Raw genomic sequence first — 19,069 nt, 5'->3', positions numbered from 1 at the left:
AATTAAAGAAAGAATTGCTGAAAGACAAAGAAACACACTCCTTAAGGCACACATGCTTCTCATTTTTTTTTTGCAAAAGCTTTTCCCCCACTTGTGAGCTGTTGCCAAGTAACTTTTCCTTGGTACCTGAGCTGAAGCTGCCGAGGCTGTGAAGGTTTGGTTCTCGCTGTCTCTGTTCATCCCAGCACAACACAGGGAAGTGTATCAGACACTGGCTGTTAGTCAAGTGTGCTCTATCCTGAATGCTACTGCCATACATTCTGCGCTACCTGGTTCAAGTAGGAACCTGACACTAAGACATCTTGCAAATCAAGAAATTAATCTGAAAAAGAAGTCCAACTGCAGAGCAGAGATAATAAAAAATATATTTGAAAAATGGCTTAAAGCAGGCTGAAAAACTTGAGGAAGTATTTTGAAAAAATTGTAGAGCATGGGGTTATGCTTAAAACCACATGAAACAGGCTATGCTTACATTTTTTTTTAATTAATCAGGATCTTAAAGAGCACATGTTACTCAAAAGCATGAAAACTTTTATAAGAAATTACTTCTAGAAACATACAGGAAATTCTATGCCTCCAATGTTAACTCATCTGAATTTTATTTCCTTCTATTTTTAAAGGAAAACAAACCATGAAGAATCCCATTTATTCCCATGACTAATGACATTATAAACATCAAGTTTGGTCCAGTCATCTGTATTTTCATTTAAGCCAACAGCATAGGTGAATAAGCATCTGGCAGAGATTCTAGGTTACTCTATATGTTAAATTACTGTTTTACAACCAAACACCTGCTGGGAGAATTGAAACAAATAGGTGAAGCATTTTTCACTGAACACTCTCTTCACCATCATGTCATAGTGGCTCTCACCGTGATTCTAATTGGCAAAATAAATCTGGTGGGTGAAACCAGAGTCACCTCAAACCAAGCTAACATTTTTTTTAAACTTGATTCTCCAGAGGAGGAGAAAAAAAAAGCCCGTGAATTTTTGCCCCATGCTAAAATCCAGGGACTGCTCACACAGGCCCAAAATGTTTACACAAGCAGTATGCAAAAACTGTTTGAGTTGGTTTCAACAGCACAGTAGCATAAATGAGATTTCATGTGTTTTCAGAATACTCTAGATTGATTTTTCCCCTTTATACTGCCTTCACACTTGTATAACTCAATCTGATTCAGTGCATTTACACTAACATGGTAGAAACAGTACCATGTATCTACCCACTTCATAGAAGTGTATTTTTATAACTGCCCAATAATAATACAGAGTCAGGTGATTGTGTTCAATCCTCTCTACTTCATCCCAGGTGTCAAATTTTATAATTTTTAATTTTGCCAAATTATTCCTACAACTTTCAGAAGTATGCTAGCAATGTGCTTGTGCCTGTTACTTTGGAAACAATATTGGAGGTATGTTGGAAATTAGAGATGAAAATTAAGATACTTGAAATGTTTTTCCAGTATCTTTGGAAAGCATAATAAAAGATACAGAGAACAGCATTCAATTCAGGTAGCCTTCTGGCATCACTTACACAAAGTTTAATTAGAGTTTCCAAAAACACCTACCCTCTTCCTTTGCCCTGCAGAAAGGTGCCTTGGTCAGGTCTACAGAGCCTCTTGCCATTAGCATCTCTACTCTGGTGAGCTCCTGCAGAAAGCCAGGGGCTAAATTCACTTACACAAACACACACCTTTTCTTTTTATCCCAACTTGAAGCTAAGGGAGCTACTCTTAAGTACCCTTCAAAATCAGTAAGAACATGATTTTGCCATTCTGCCCTTCAAAGTTACTCTCCAGAAGCAAAAAGAGACAGAAACACTGTGATCAGAAATGGAGTTTCTCTACCTTACTCTTATACAAGGATTAAAAGGATCATTTTTGTGAGGCATTCTATAACTAGATTCTGCACATAAAAAAATCAATACATTGATTTTTCCTCACTAACAAAGATAATTTACCAAAACACTGTGTTTATTACAATTCATTCTGCCGTGTTTCTGCTTGGTGAAGCTATTTGTCAATTTTAAAATGGAAAAAAAGGAAAAAGCTTTCATCATTCCCACTTATTGTCCTTTCTCACCTTAAACTGTTGACAAGTTCTGTCAATGAAAAAATTGCCACCCTTTCTCTCTCATATCTGCCTTGCTAATCCCTTGTAATTCTATGCCAGTAGAAAGAATGATTCTCTCTCTACTTTGCCTTGAGTAAACAATGCAAATATTACCAGAAAGTATAAATATTTTCATCTACAATGTAAGATAATTACATAGAACTGTCAGCCTACTCTACAAATTCCCATATGATCACTGGGATGTTAATTAGTGGGGAAGAAAACCTTGCAAAGGTTTTAGCACTTCTGACTTTGGAATCTCAGAGCACTCTACAGAATTAAGTAAATTCTGCCTCATAAGAGCCTTCCAAATTAAATTCCTAGGTGAAAGAAAAAAAATCACATTTAGGGCAGAATCCCCACCCCTCCCTCACCCCAAAACTAAGCCATATTATGAATCTGTTCTTGCTTCTGGTAGAAATTATTTGCATATTTAAATTAATTGGACTGTTTCAGAAAATAGCTGCACACCAGCAGAGGAGAAGCTGTTCACAGTGCAACTGCAATGACAGCCAAAGTTTCACGTTATATCCTGTAAAAAGTCAGTGAGAAAGATATTGGGTAGCCTGGAGTCAGGAGACCAGCACTCTTTTTTTCCCCAATCAAAAAAATTTCTGGTAGAAGCAACCTCAAAGATAAAGTAGTCCACCCACCTTACAAAACCAGGTTTTATGCAAGACACATTGATTAATTTTCCAGTAAGGTTTTTCCAGTGTCTCCAGATAGCCTGAAATATTGTCAAGCTGCTTTTAGAATCATATTTTCTTAATAATTCCCAGAATAAACTTCTGCTAGAAAGTATACTAGCTTCCTTTTCTGTTCTCCCTCCTATCCTTTCACTTGTGTTTTTAAACTGCAAGCTTTCTAAAACAGCAGCTGCTTCTAAATATGATTGTGTATTAATTTACAGAACCTTCCCTCTTGAAGTTTTCAGATGACATTATAAAGCAAATAATCCTAGAGAGCTTTATTTTTAGTTTTCTGCTCTAGGCAAACTTTCAGGTTTTAATCATATTGAAAACAATCACCCCTGGTCTCTGCTTTCACTGTAACAATATTCTAACAATGAAATATTAGTGATTTCTTTCAATATTTTTACATTATTGCATTCCCTCTCACAAGATACTTTCAAACGATACTGCAAGGCTTGGTTTTATCTGACTGAAACGTTCAAGAAAATGAAGAAGGGTTCTTCTTCACTTTTATTTATTTATTTATTGTTAACAGGTGCTTTTGATTCACTAAAAGCTTTCCATCCTCTCATCTTCTAACCATTTTCCTCATCTTTAAGCTTGTTCTCACCTAGAACAGGCTCTTTTAATGTTCTTTCACTACTTCAATCAGAGTGATGGTGGTACTGACTTGGAGTTACTCACCTTCTTTGGCTTGGATGACAGTTAATTTTGTGCTTTTACCCAGAATTTCACCACAGGCACCTCATTTTCTCAATTCATCTTCTGTGAATTTCTTTCTCCAGTGATCATCTCTAGTGGATTTTACCTCAAATGTGAATGTAAACAATGACCCCTGAAACAGTGAAAGCACAAAAGGGGGTGAGCACGTACAATGGTGAAAAAACATTAATTCTGTTTCTTTTATGACATCTTTAGCACTTACAACTGAAATGTAAAAGGTCTGGTTATCAACCACAGGCCACAGCTGGAGAGAAAACATCTCCCTCTGCAATGATAGCCTGACACTTGCTTCAGGGTCAGAAAGGAACCCAAAGGTTGTTTTTGTTTTAACATATCCTTTCAATATTTTCTTTTACATTGAGAAATATGAGAAACACAAACTAGAAAATTACTTTCTTTCCCAACTAAGCTTTTCTGGACATGTCACTTAAATTTTTTTCATCTGAAAATACTCTTGCATTTGTTTCACTCTGTATTTTTTATTCTTTTATGTGACCTTTTGCAAAAGCAGCTCCTTCCTTCTCGTCAAGTGCACTTGTGAGATGTTTTATCCTAATTTCTTACATTTTTTCTGACATTTTGTCAAAATTCCTTCTGACAAAAGAATACACTTATTTTTTGAAGATGGTGCAGATTTGAGGGAGAATAACAGAAAAGAAAAAGGGAGGAAGCAGAAAAAAGAGAGAAAGTCAAGAAACCATGAATGAAAATTTTGAAATCAGGACCGTTTTCTAAAATAAAAATGTATACTAAAATTTCCATATGTGTTTTCCTAGAAATTACTAATTTGAAAATCCCTATTAAAATTTCAGATTTTTATTTGGATGGAAATATTCTTCTGTCAGAAATGGCATTGCAGAGCAATAGTTATAACAAATTACAGGAATTCACTTCCAAAATGTCACATTCCTTTTTCAGTCTCTTTTTCAAGGTTTCCTCTTGCCCTCTCCTATCACTTCTTTTCATGCACTCACTCTCTTCTTTTTAGAAATAACCTTATGTTTCTCATCTCTGTAAGCTTTTAGTAAATGTCTTCCTATATAACACATCTCAATCCTTTGGCTCCATCACCTTTGATATTTCCTTCTCTTTGTTTTATCCCTTCTTCTGCCTCTTCTGTTTCTCCCCTAGTTCCCTCAATTCAACACCCATTCCTCACTCAAGTCTCCTCTAACTGTGCTCTCAATTAAAAATGCTGCCATCTGTTCCTATTGGGACTGGCTTTCTTCTGCTATCTGCAATCCACCTCCAAATACTTGTACCTTAGGGGAGGAGAGGAAAGGAAAAAGTCTTTCTCTCTGTGTATGCACCTCAGTGATCTCTGCCTGCTCTGTTTCAGATCTGAACTTGCCCACCGCGGCAGGCAGCGAGCAAACCACGGAGCTGTGCGGCACAAACGCTGCTGGCCAGCCCTGGTGTCCTGCACTGCTGCACGAGGGGTCCCCAAAGCACAAACTGCTCCCACAGCTGCATTCTCCTGCTCAGGAATCAGGACAGAGCCCTCAACAGCCACAAACCTAACCGGGATGATGTGATTAATGTTGTTTCCAGACAGAGATACTTTGGAAAACTCTGTACTCCATCCACGTCCAGGTGACACTATCCGCCTTCATCCCTTCTCACACAGGGTTCCCTTGCAGCAAATCAGAGATTATACCAACTGGTTAGCTAAAAAGTTAATTTCCAAGACCAGAAATAGACTTTTCTGAATTACTAAAGGGAACAAAATGAAGCCTTTCATTTCTGTGTTCAGTATGAATGGGAAAGCAGAATAAAATAAGATGTGAGTCTTCCTTTTTCATGGTTTTCCTCCCTGTGGAGAACTTTCATTTTATATTTTATTTCATGTGGTAAGAGTCAATCTTGATATGAATCACATAAGGATGGTGACATGGGACTCATCTCAGTCAATGTCTCTAGGTACAGTACAAATAATAAGTACTAATCTTGGCAATATCAAAATTTCTATGAGAATTTTTGGAAATGGTATCACGGAGATTAAATGCTACTTCTAATTTTTTAATCAGTTTCTCACAGACAGAAATGCACAGGTGCCTTGACCTTAAACTTAGGTAATTATTATAATTAAAGAGCTAATACTCCATTCACAAATGTCTGCTGCACTATCTCTATTGTCTAAGCTCCATTATTGTGCATGTAGTTCCTTTTCTGTTCCCGGTTTCATTGGAACTCTTCCAAGATTTACTCAGTTATTGTTTAAAGCCTTTCTCAGTATGTTAGTCTGATGGTGTTTTGTGCTCTGTATCCTATGACTTATGGACCATTCCAGTTTTGGAGAGATATTTTCTATATCCATTCAAAAACATTACCCATACTATATTCAGTAAATATACAACTCCTCTAATCAATAATTTCTGCTAACTCCCCAAATAAATCAATACTTTCTTTATTATGTGGAGTAGATTAGACAAATGAATGTTTTGTAAAACTTGCAGCCCTTTTGTGTTCCCTTAGGTCCCAGTCTGTCTCACTCCTTGCCTTCTTTATTTCCTTTTTCAGTGAGCACTACCCATATACCTCAACTGTATTTACAGAATTATTTGGTCTAATTCTGTCACCAAAATGAAATTTATGCAAATGAAAGACTTTCTCAGTGTGCCTGTCAAACCATATTCTTTCCCAACCACAAATTTCTGCCCAAATTATTTTTAAATAGTTTTTGCTGTGCGATGGGAAGGAGGCAAACAAACTGAAGAGAAATATTTAATTTTAATTTCAGACATTCTAGAGAAAACTAATGTATTGATTAAAAGAAAGCACTACCTCTCTCGTGCTTTACCCTACAGCTCATCTTGAATAGAAGAAAGGTTGGTTCAATTATTTTTTTTGCCTGAGGGGTTTTGAACCATATCTCCTGGAAAAAAATTTAACTACCATGTTACAGAATTTTCATATTCTAGGATAAGACTCTCTCAATCTTTCCTGCTGGTGCTATTCCACTTGGCTTAATACACTTAAATATTCTGAGGCACAATGAAAATGACTCAGTAACATGAGGTTTGTGGTACTCCCGTGGAAAATGGGACCTCAGGGTTCAAGTCTTTGCTTCAATAAATATCTAAATGTTTTTAAACAATGCAGAATTTTAACAGGAAAAAATAAAGAAGGAATTTAAACCAAAGTGTGATGCACTGCAATCTCCAAGACATTCTCCTGGATGAGGAGAGAGTATGGAGCCCAGGCCTTCAACAGATGAAGCACAAAACAAAAAGTGGGGATTTACAGATTTTGTGAGACTAGAGTGGACAACTGTTTTTCTCAGTGAAGACATGTTCAGCCACTGTACAGTGATTTTGCTGATAGTTCTGGCACAATAGAAAACGTACTTTAGTTTAAAAAACATGCAGAAATGCTAATCAAACGCCATACTTAATTTTCAGTAATCATAACAGTAGTAAAATATATGTCCTTACAAAAGAAGCTTGGGGAAAGGAAGGAAGTATTTCTGCCAAATGATGTCCTCAGAGGTTAGAATTTGCTAGTTTTCATTATTATGGAAAATAGGTACCAATGTGGTGATGGCAGAAGCAAACAGAAAAGGGGTTGAGTTATAAATACAACTACCAAATGATGTTTTTGAAAAATAAGCATTATTGCTCAACAAATGTGTTGCTGTTCTGTACAGCAGGTGAAGGACAGGTACCTGCTTTGGACATAACCTGAAGCTCCATTTCCTGTGCCGTATAGATCTTAAAGTGGAAACACACAATGATATTTTTATATGACCTATATATGAACAATTTGAAAAATTACATTTTACATAATTTCTATGGAAAGACATGCTGGGGTCTGCTTTTGCTTCACAGAGGTTTAAGGACTTGCTTCAGCCAGATCCTTCACAATGAACCTAATTTAAAACAAAAACCAGTTCAAAAAGACACACATTTATAAAGCCTGCCAAGGAACACTCAAATTACATGTACTACACCATGAGAGAAACAGTGTAAGCAACATCAAGTTTATCTGTTAAAATTTTTACTGTCTTGTTCCTGAACCTTCCTCTTGCAAAACTTGAGCCCCTTTTTTCAGAAGAAATCCTGCGTATTTTCTGAAATTATGTGTTCTTTTATTCATAAAGTGTTCATTAATTAAAGCAAGGCAATACTGTCAGCAGAGATGCATCTGTTACTCTTAGGAGTCTCCAGGACAAATCCTGTTTTGGTGACGTCTGTTTTGCTATTGTCCTAACAGAGCAAATGGCTCAAGACCGAGTTCTTTCTGATGTACACATGTTATATGTGCAATTAAGTCTTGCTATAGTAAAGAATCACTGTCAGCAGAGATTATTTTAATGGATGTACAGTATTACTTTAAACTAAGTCTTCACCATCTGTTCATCTTAATTACAAATGCAAAACCAACATATCTTACATTAGCATCAGAAAATGGGGAAATATCAGTGACTGAAATGTCCATATATACTCTTTGTGCAATACCGCATGCATCTGTGCCATTTTTCTTCTCCTCTTCCAAGCAACACAAATTGGGAAGAGGGGGAGGAAAGAAGGGGCTAGAATTATTCCTCACAGATAATTTTCTGGCATGGTTGAATATTTTTCTGGCAAACAAGGATTCATTATGAAACATTTCAATATATTATGCTTTAGAATGGTTTCCAAAAGTATGTACTTACACTTGTACCTCATCCTAGCTCTTTCTGGCTGCCAGATTATCAGGGAAAATGAAAGAAAGAGCCAACGCATGCTAATGCCATCTAATAAATCACAAAAATGGAGGTAAAAGAATATGCAGGGAATATTCTGATTTATACCAAACTGAGACGTAATAAGGAAGTAAAATTTAAAAAATAAAACTCTATATTTCTGACATGATTTTACTTTGTATGGAAAGATAGACTTAGAGAAAAATAATAAAATAAGTGTGGTACAGCCTGTCTATAATCTGCTGCAATTTGGTAGCTTGCTAGTAGATATTGGGTCCCACAACTGTGCATCACTGTGGAAGCAGAATTACAACAGTTAAGATTCAGTTAAGTTTACTGGTTTAAAAGTACTTCGCCATCTCTTGTTGATTCAGTTTATCTGGAAATCTGTTGTACTTTGTGGTACAAAAAATATGCATCCTGACAAGATTTTGATCCAGACTGAAAGAAAACTCAGGGAAAATTATAACAGTATCTTGCAAGATACCATTATGTGCCAAAAATTTATAAAAAATAAACTAATTGTTAAAACCCCACAGAACACCCTGGCAAAGATTCTGTCACCCTCAAATTTTCTATCTAGTTCTCATGAATTTGGCAGTCAACTTTTAACATCTTGCAACCAAGATACGTCCAAATCCAAATCTTGAATTTGGCATGTCTATCCCGAGATAATCCATGGACATAAATATATGAGAAACATAAGTGATGGTATTATTCCCTACTTTACACATAGGAAAATATGCATAGAGAAGTGTAATTCCAAACTGGAGAAACCAGATTAGAAGACAGGTTTTTTTGTGGAGTCTTATCACTAAATGATAAGCACTTCAAAGAGATGGCTGGCATTGCATCAACAGGAAGGGCAATCAAACTCAAACAGAGGTACAGGATGCAGGATTAGGTGATATATAAACTCTGTATCAGTTGCAATTGCCCAAAACTACAGTATAAAGAAAAAAAGCTATGCAAGTCTCTAAGAAATATAGTAGTGGAAATAGGTTTGGCGAGATATTTCCCAATAATTTTTTACTTTAAAAGTTGTCAGGAAAACACCATAAATCATAAATGCTGGTAATTTGTACTGGGGAAATGTGTATGGCCTTACATTACACCATCTTACATAACAATACCAAATATGAAAATCAAAACTGCTCTGTAATAAACAGCATTTTTACTGATTGCACATGATTATGTTAAGCAGCTTCTTCTAACAGTGTCACAGAGGTGATTTAATAGCTCCTATAACTAATCTTCCCAGATGACCTCTCCCCTCTGCTGATGAAGCCTATTCAAAACCTACTGCCCTTTGCTCATTTTGCCATCTTTTATTTCCGAACTGTTTTGATCATAAATACTTCAGGCAAAATTCTTCTTTCCTCTGAACAAATTTTCTTTGGACATCTCAGCTCACCGATGTGAGGGATGTAAAAGAAAACATGTCCTTATCATTGTTCTCATTATTACTATTATTTCCCTGAAACCACCATATCAATAAGTATAAGAAATCACTCATCAGGTATGTGACATCTGTACCAAGTACTGCGGTTTCCAGCCTCTTTCTACCAGCATGGATCAAATCATGGCTCTGAGAAGGAAATTCACACAGCTCCTTTCTAACAAAAAATTCAAAAGAAAACCCATCTCCTAGAAATACCAAACCGGAGAAGAAGGTCTTAAAATGTTGCCATCAAATTCAAATAGCGTAGAGAAAACTTCTTACCTAAAACCGAATATGCCTGCATTGAAAATACACAGAATGCTGTGAACCACAGTCAACTTCAAAAACCAACCAAGAAAAAAAAACCTGGAAGGAGTTAAAGAGCAAGTCATGTCATGATAGCTGGAATAGGATGAAGTTCAAAGTTATTATCAAGGTGAAGGAAGGGCAAGAGGAGCGGGCGGCGCTGGGCGTCCCGGCGCTGGCAGAGTCCCTAGGGGGCACTGCGCAATTAATATTGGCGGAGGCGCCGCTGCCACAAAGACGGGGCTGCTGCCCAAAAACGTGAGCAAGCGTTTTGTTCTCACTGCAGCTTCCTGAGTACACTATAAACTCCTACTATTTGTCCGTACAGAATAAACGAACTGCTTTCTATAGTAAATATTTTCCTCTAGGATCATTTAATGTTCTAGTAAAACGCAGGAATTGCAGAACGTATGGACAGCAACAAGACAGAATGGAAGAACAGAAGTAAAATACTCCTGTTTGGGGAAGGGGGCAGGTAGAAAGAAGATTAAATAAGTGTTAAAGTCGTCTTGATTATAAAGGTAAAATAAAACTCAAGTTTATAGATACATATAATATATAATTATTTTGTGCATAATAAAAAAAAGAGAGCTACTACTGATTTTATAAAACAATTTGAATCCTTGATACAATGAGATTTTTCTGACTCAGCTTCAAGATTGAATGATTCTTCACACAATAGGGTAAACAAATTAAATTTGTGGTTTTGTTTCTACAAGAAAATGCAATACTTACACTGTCTACCTTATGAAATTATTGAATAAAGAAGTGCCTTTATTCTTGAGCTTTAAACTCAGAGCTAGTGATCAGAGCACACTCAAAGAATGCTGAGAGAGTACCTGCACTGAGCAGGACTGCCAGCCAATAAAGCTGTGATTTCACAGTTTTTCACAGTTTGAATTAAGTAGGTGCCAGGTCCTTGTAAGTGAGCAGTTTAACTGGGTGCCTCAATACCGTGGGTATATCTGCAAATGGGGATGATATTACATTTTTTATCTTGAGAATGTAGGAATCATATCATGGAAGTTGTGTCCATCCACATCAAATAGCACTATACACAGGAAAGGCAAAAATATAGATCTTTCATATGAAATTCCCAGCTGCTTTTCCTGATTCCAAGTTAGAACTGATAAATAACATTGACACTTCTTTTTTACACTAAACCCCTATTTTGGAAACAGAAGGCAAGTAAGGAAATTAGTGCTGTTGAACAAGATTTTATGTTACCTTTGCCACTTGTATGTTGTCATTGAGGACTTATGCCCTTCTCTAACAGCTTTAGCCACAATCTCCCAGTTCAGTCCTCTAAGCATGAGGTTCCACATGAAATATTATCCTGCCATGAAGGTTGTCATATTAAAGCCACTTCTGGAAGCTTCACACAAACCATCAGCTTTACATGATCTTGTCTTTAGAGCAGGTTTAAAGCAAGCTTGAAAAATCAGAGTTGCAACTTTATGAGAAATTCCATTTTTGAAAAAGAAGAATTTTACTTATTAGCAAAAGTTACACAGTTTCAAGCTTTCCCAAAGAAGGGGTAGAGGAACTACTTTTGGGATAACCAAAATATTTTGATAATTTCAAAATAATATTATGCCAAGAAGTTGAGTGATTACCAGCTTTAGAGCAAAGAGTTCAGAATCCTTGGAAGCATAGTTTAGGTATTTTAAAAATTCTTCAAAACCAACACAAGACATTTTAGTTGCCATTACTCTGGGGTTTTGAGCCAAAATTTGCTTCAATGTTACAAATCAAAGTAGTTGTAAGAGATTCAATAAAGACACCATAAGTATACCTGTTTCTAAAATTAAAGTAAAAAACAGACAAATATACCAAGATCAGTCTTCAATAAGCATTGCCTTCAGCCTGGTGCTGTGAAAGAGACTCTCACCCATCAGACACCTAGGAGCAAACTTTGTAATTACAAAATTTTGCTGATGAGAAAAGCAGAAAATCTTCTCTGCAGATTTTATTTCTGATATTCTGGAGTCCATTTCATAGCATTCTTTCATCATTGACTACATTTTATTGTACATTGTAAATATAAAATACTTATTTAATTTCTATAACTCTAGGCATATTCCTAGTAAAAGATCCATCTTTGAAGCCTTTCTATTAATGTAAAAATAATAATTTGGACACTACAACTATAGTTTTGCTGCACATATATTTTGAGAAATATTGTAATATTGTAATATTTTTACTTTGTCAGTCAAAATGGGGCAAATGTCACATTATTTTCTATGAATTTCCAATAGATTAAATAATGCTAGTTTCTTCTTACTACATCATACTTGGAGGCAATTTCTCTGTAATGCAGGTCCCAAAGATTTGCAGAATTTGATTTTGATGAACATGATGAGTTAATTAGAAGCAACATCCCCTGCCACCTCAGAACAAAAGCTAGTCACAAAGTAACCTTGAAACACTATCTATTTCATGGAACCGTGTAAACAAGGAGCTGACAACTTTCACAAGGCAATTGGTAAGATTATATGTTTCTTTCCTAAATTACAGATAAACTGTGATAGCAGGAACGCAGTAGGAGCCAGGAACAGGCATTTAGGTTTCACCTAGCCACTTGTCTGGTACCCTATCAGCTGTCTGTGAGTTGGTGGCTTCCCAGCTTGTGCTGAGTCTTACAGAGCTAAGAACTGGGATCTTCTGCCTCTCACAGTGTTTCTCTCACACCACAGCCTTCACCCCCTGCCTGGGCTGCATGTCATTTGTCATAGATCCCTGCACTCTGTTGGGAACTGGTGTAATAGGCTGTTGAATGATGGTCTGAATTTGGGGTAGGTGCCCAAACAACATAAACATGGAAGTTAAATTAGCATTCCTTACAAAGGCTAAGAAAAATAAAAAAGAAAAGAGCAGATGAGAAACTGTGCACACATGTAGTGACCAGCCTTCTTCATTTGCCTTCTGACATTGCTTACTGATGGAATTTATTCACAAGAACAGCCTATGTATGAAACCAGACAATCCACAGAGCAGTATTCCAGGGTCAAAATTTGAAGGCTCTGCAATGATGGGAAGAAGAATCATAGAATCACTAAGGCTGGAAAAGACCATCAAGTCCAACCACTAACATAGAAAGAAACCTTAAAATCTGCTGTTGAACTTAAATCCCACTGCTGACACACAATCTGACTCAGGTAATTCCTTGTGAGAATCAAACACTCTCTCCTTGCTGGAATTTGGGAGTCAGCAATGTTTTATGAACTGTTGTAACGTAACAAACATCACAGCAATCCAAAATCCATACCCCGACCTTCTCCTTAAAGTCTGGAGGCTTGATAAAATTCCACTGAGCTGTGAAAGACTGCCAAACAGCATAGACTTGGCTTGATACTACTTCCAACTCCAATTAAGAAAGCGTTGCCAGTAGAAGTCTCAAGAATTCAGCTGATAATTATAAAAATAGGACTAAGAATATTTATTTTTTGCATGATAGCAGGCATTCTTAAGATAGTTGAACTATCAAAAACAATGGGATATGATACAGCAGCAAAATCTTCATATACTGATCCAAGGTGATCCAACTGATCCTGATCTGAACTTCTGTGATTCCCAGAAAGCCAGGGGGAACAAAATGCACAGTTTTGACTGAGTCCTGCTCTGCATTTTGTGTTAATTCAGCTTCTCTAAATGTAGGGTTTTTTTAAGGAAGCTACTTTGCTTTATTTCCATTCTCATTCAGTAGTACATCATGCTTGTCTGTTGATTCAAAGTTGGCCATTTTCACTAGCCAGTTGCAAACAAATTGAGAGGTTGAAAGGTCACAGAGATGTTAAGTTCATCCAGGTTTCAGAACAATCCCAAATCCCACAAGGCCATGTTAAAAATCTAAAACCAAAACCCAACAAACAAGCATTTATAGCCATGAAAAAAAAAGTTTCTCTTATGTGAGTCACTGAAATTCCTATTTGAATAAAGTAACAAGTTCTAGCTGTGATTGAGAAGGTTCTCTTCTGTTGACAGAGAGGCAGCACAACAAACTTAAGCTATCTTAGACTGCATGACATCTGGCTCCAAGCTCAGTGCAGTTTCTACATGCACTGCTTCCTGTCACAGTAATTAAGTGCATTTTTCTTGATTAACAAAAATCCAAACAAGATAAAGAGCTAATTTGCTTTCTGCTTTGGGTCCCAGTGGATGAAGCCTGTATGTATTTCTTGGGGTTTCTTAATCATTTAGCACTGAGATAAATCCAATTATTTTCCTGAGAATGCTATGAATGGGTAGTTTTTGGATGCACCAAGATCTTTGTAAAAAGATGCTTTATTTAAATTTATACTAAAGTCATTTTAGGCTTGAGGAGATGAAAGAAAGGAGCCAATTTGAACATAAATAATTTCTAATTTTACCTTGCTATGAAATGGGAGAGATGCAGATTTTGAGTGTGTCAGTGTGCCAGCAATTCAAAGCTGATACCAATTAAAATTAGTATGAGAAGCAGAGAGTGAACCAACAAATAGAAAACAAATCTAACCAAGGCCATTTTACTGTTAAAACTATGTGGAATGCAATAAGTGGGCACCCAGCAAAAGCAATGAGTATTTTGTTCTGTGAAATGGACATGGAAATCCTTGCTTGTATGAACAATCCTAAATTAAATGACATAATGACTGTCTAACAAATTTTGTGGAAAAAAATTAATAAATCATTAAAATAATTACACTGAACTGGTGCAGAATTTAGCATCTCAGCACAAAAATAAAATCTATATGGGAATGGAAAGTCAAACCACTTTATGTGGTTAAGTACTTGTCAGAGTACTTGAGCACTTGTCAGATTTAGAAACACGGAATGTATGCCACCGAAATTCTTCCAAAAGAAGTTTTAGCAAATCTACATTTAAACCCCATTCTCTCCATCCAACTACACTTTTAATTTTCTTTTCAAAACCTTCTGAATTCCAACTGCATAATAGCAACTGCTCTTATATGAGATGACCCCTTGGAATACATTTAGCAGATGACAGCTGATGCCCCACATGATCCCTTTGCAAATTATGGGGCTAGTTTAACAGCATTAAATAAATCTCTTCTAAAGCTCTGTGTATGTTTCTAACATGCAGAGCTTTTTTTGTTGTTGTGTTTTGGGATTTTTAGTATCATCCATTTCCTATCCACGTAAAATGGAGAATGTTTGAAGCCACCGTAACATTGTAATAAGGAATTTTAACATACCTGGATGGCTCAAACCAGAATCTTCCTCAGGGCTCTGCAGAACATTTGACATGACCAGTAGCAGGCCAGTGGGTCATGCTGAGAAGGAGTCAACAATTTACTGTGAGTGAAGACTTCTTGGAAACATTACAAGTAAAAATGGTGACAATTCATATTAAAACTGTGATAAATGCCTGGGGTACTCAGCATATATCCCTAAGCCTTGGAGGTTATTTTCAATATTCCTGCAGGTCACCTTTAAATGAATTTGCACATCAGTAATTAACTCTGCTAGAGCACATGTTATATGTATCAAAAGTAAAGAAACTTACATGAGCTGTGTGGCAGCCTTAGACAACAGGTTCATTGCAGCATGAAGCTCATTGTAGTGCTCTCGTGATTCTGTTAAAATTCTGGTCAGCTTCTCCCAATCAGATACTGGGAAGTAATGAGGTTCTCCAACACCATGGGCAAAGTGGCAGTAAATTAGTGGCTTATGGATAAATATGTGCTCATCAACACCCTGGTGCTAACAATATAGAGATATAAACAAGTATTCACCCAGCATATTAACCCTTTATCACAACTGTCTCTTTTTGTGTATGCACTTATGAAGTCTGGGAACAATCCTGTTAGCTATAGAACCAGTAGATAGTATTTTAAGTTATTTTCTGTCAGACTCTGGCAGCATGCCATTTCTAGAAGTTCTGGCTGCTAGGTCTCCTGGACTGTGTCTTCTCTCTGCAGGCAGCTGAACAGGCTATCAAATGCAATGCAGATTTTGTTGACAGATTTTCACTTCAGCTCCTCTTCTGCAGGGAAACAAGTTCATACCAAAATTATGAGACTATTTTTTCCAGGCACTTTATGCTATAGTTTTGCTCTGCTCTCCTTGGAGTACACTCTCCTTCTGTGTATCCTCCATTGATTATTAATATTCTCCTAGTCTTTACCATGGCATGCAACCATAAGTTGGTAGCATCTGAACAGAAAAAAAAGATCAATAATCTTATTACAAAGAAGAAACTTCAATGACAATGCTTCTTCAAGTAAAACAGAAGACAGTATTCTTCTTATGACTCCAGTGATTTTGTTTTTTTCCTCTTTTATATTATATCAAAATCATGTTCATCCAGACCAGGCACAGAGTAAAAAAACACTCTAAAATAAACAAAATATATCGTTTCAGTATAATAACATCCCTTTCATCTTCCTAGTACTTAGATTATAATATGGTATGAAACAGGGCAGATACATGTCTTACCTCAAGCAGAGAATCATACCTGAAAGTTCCTTCTGTAGCATGGATGAACATAAAATGTTTAGTATTTTTCCTCCAAACATTTAACTAAGGAAATATAGGATGATTTCATGAAGCCATAGAAGGACCAAGAAAATAAGAACCTGCATATCACCGGGAAGGTGAAAGTGCTCCCTGCAAAAACATTTTCATTCAAACACCTTTTTTCCTTATATAGTTACTTTCCACAGCACCTATGTTTAATGGACAATTAATGTTCTGTTGTAAATAATTAGGTGGTTTGACTTGGAAACAAGAGAATCCTACCCATTACCTCTTCTTTCTGTGACTTTCATCTTTGATATAATTCCCTTTTACTTACCTCTGGCACACCTCTTTCTCTTTAGGACAGCCAGACAGTGTCCTCCTGGAGTCCAGGCATTTGTTTGAAATTTCTTTTTCTGGTTTGCCTCTTTTGCTCTGTAATATTCCTAATTTCACTCCCAGTGTAGATTATCCTGACACACTGAATAACAAAGGACTACACCAGCATTATGAAAAGCACATCAGACCTGAGGCTAAGACAATTCCCATTTGATTATAATGTGTTTTTCAACTCAACCCTTTAGTATACCTTTCATTAACTATGTCTTTGATACTCAAACTCTCCATTCTGTCATTAGTTGTTATCAGTCAACAAATGTTGGCCTTCTTAAAGGCAGTGAAAACTTTCCTCTTCAGAATTTCACCCAGAGTGCCAGTTCCAGCATGGTTTCCTCAAGAATGTTGCATTCATTTTTAGGAATTGGCAGATTAGAGTCCTCTGCTGCTAAGTGCTAATACAAATGCATTCACTGGGGCTTTTACAGCAGGGAATCACCCTGACACTTAAGACCAAAATCAACAAGAATGTTAATAATTATTTGGTGTGTAGGTGACTCATGTTGCCATACTTCCTCTACTGCTTTCATATTTATGTACAAGTTGATTCAATATAATTTATCTGCTTTTATGTCTAGCAGATATAATTATTAGGAAATTTTACTTGGAAATGTTCCATGATTGGAGTATTTCTTGTTACAATGCTCCTTTTTGCAGTGACTTTTTGATCCGGATGTAGTATGAGATTCAAAAAATTGCTCTCCTGCTTGCTTTTAAACAGATGTTAAATATGTGGCCCTCAGGAACTATGGCTAAAATTTCTACTTCAATCCAAAGATTAATATTTCCAAATGCATTGAAAAAAGGAAACTGTCTTTAAATCCTAGAGATAACATACAAAGATCAGAAACTGCTGAAGAAGAGAAAAGCAAATTATGCTCTCAGCAGCACAGTTGTTCCAGCAATACCTCTTATGACCAGAAAGATTTTTACTATGCTTCTTGAACATTGATTTCCCTCACCAGCACTCTTCCAGGCTTCCCAAATTGCTGCTGTCTCCCACGCACCTGCTGATGGTCTCACACTACTGCTCACTTCTTGCCAGCTTGATCCAAAGAACTAAAAATGTTCTCACTCATATAGAAAGTGACAGCTGAATTTGTTAAAAGCTACCCAGATAGGAAGGCTAAACAAAAAGAAACCTAGCTTGGGAAAAAAAAAAAAGATAACACTAGGTTCATCGAGTTGCCAAATGGTATTTTTTCAATAATTTTTTGAGGAAATGTATGTTCAGAATTGTTAGATGTTCTTTGATTTCCCTTATTTTTTTATCTCCATCCTCACTTTCTGCCTGCATGCAGGAGGCAGTACAGGAACTGTGATGAGAGTGCTTTTTCAAAAAAGCTCCTGCTAAAATTTGTGGGCGCAAGGCAAGAGAAGGAAATGGAAGGACCATTCATATTTGAAAAGACAACCACCATGGTAACATTTGAAGGCAGACTTGAGCAGGATGAGGAAGGAAGCCATGATCTCCAATGGGAGCCCCTTGGACTCCCAGCACTCTGCATGCTCTTCCTTCCCTGTAGGCTGCTCTGTGTGTAGGCTTCTGGTAATTTGCCAAACTGGGAGGGAGGAGAGGACATCTCAGAGTTGTGCTTAAGTTTGTTGCCTAAGCAAACACAAACATAAACCAAAACAAACACAGGAAGAGGAGAAAAGAGGCAAAGAAGGAAGCAGCTGGCAGTTGTAACCCAGAGCCCAAATGCTGTCCTTTGCTGTGTCAGATCCCATGTATGAGATGCCTCCTTCCTAGACTACAGCAGAGTGGAGTGATACTGTGTAAGCTTTACACCTGAGCTGCCTTCAGTAAGAAAACAACCCGGTCATGTGGGAACCAGATCTCTGCAGACATATTTACCTGGCTTTTTCAAGTGCGCAGGGACCACAGATCTGCCACATTTAGGTTGTTTCTGGTACTTGAATCAGCTTTTCAAGGTTCACACCTCAGGATGGTAGTTTCTGTATAGACAGGCTTAGAATAAAGACATTTAGGAGAACTACTATTTGCAGTAACTGTTCACATTCAGTTTTTCATAGCATTCTGGAACACAAACCTGTTTTCTTAATCATGTGGCAACTTGTCATAGGTGCCAAAATTCTGAACTTCCAAAAAATTTTTATTGTAACATGTCAGTATTTTGCCCTCCACATCACTGCAAAGTCATCAATCATATTCATACTCTTGACTGGACTAGAGGCATTACTCCAACATTCTGAAAATTTGGTCTCCTCTCATTCCCTGCTACTCTTGCCTCCA

General features: G+C 36.9%; 1 long non-coding RNA gene across 1 annotated transcript in view; it reads right to left on the bottom strand.

Annotated features, from left to right (window-relative positions):
- Nucleotides 1-136: 136 nt before the first annotated feature.
- Nucleotides 137-19,069, bottom strand: part of LOC135308860 (uncharacterized) — a 45,877-nt gene continuing 26,944 nt past the window's right edge. Inside the window, exons 10-16 of the long non-coding RNA XR_010369225.1 lie at nt 15,464-18,784; nt 15,153-15,230; nt 11,185-11,389; nt 3,488-3,638; nt 2,765-2,838; nt 1,568-1,649; nt 137-339 (exon numbers count right to left, since the gene is read on the bottom strand). This is a non-coding gene — a long non-coding RNA (uncharacterized LOC135308860). The remainder of the gene's footprint in view (nt 340-1,567; nt 1,650-2,764; nt 2,839-3,487; nt 3,639-11,184; nt 11,390-15,152; nt 15,231-15,463; nt 18,785-19,069) is intronic.

This window comes from Passer domesticus, chromosome 10, assembly GCF_036417665.1.
Source record: "Passer domesticus isolate bPasDom1 chromosome 10, bPasDom1.hap1, whole genome shotgun sequence".
Classification (NCBI taxonomy): Eukaryota; Metazoa; Chordata; class Aves; order Passeriformes; family Passeridae; genus Passer; species Passer domesticus.
The sequence above is the reverse complement of the archived record's forward strand: the minus strand, read 5'-3'. Positions and strand labels throughout refer to the sequence as shown.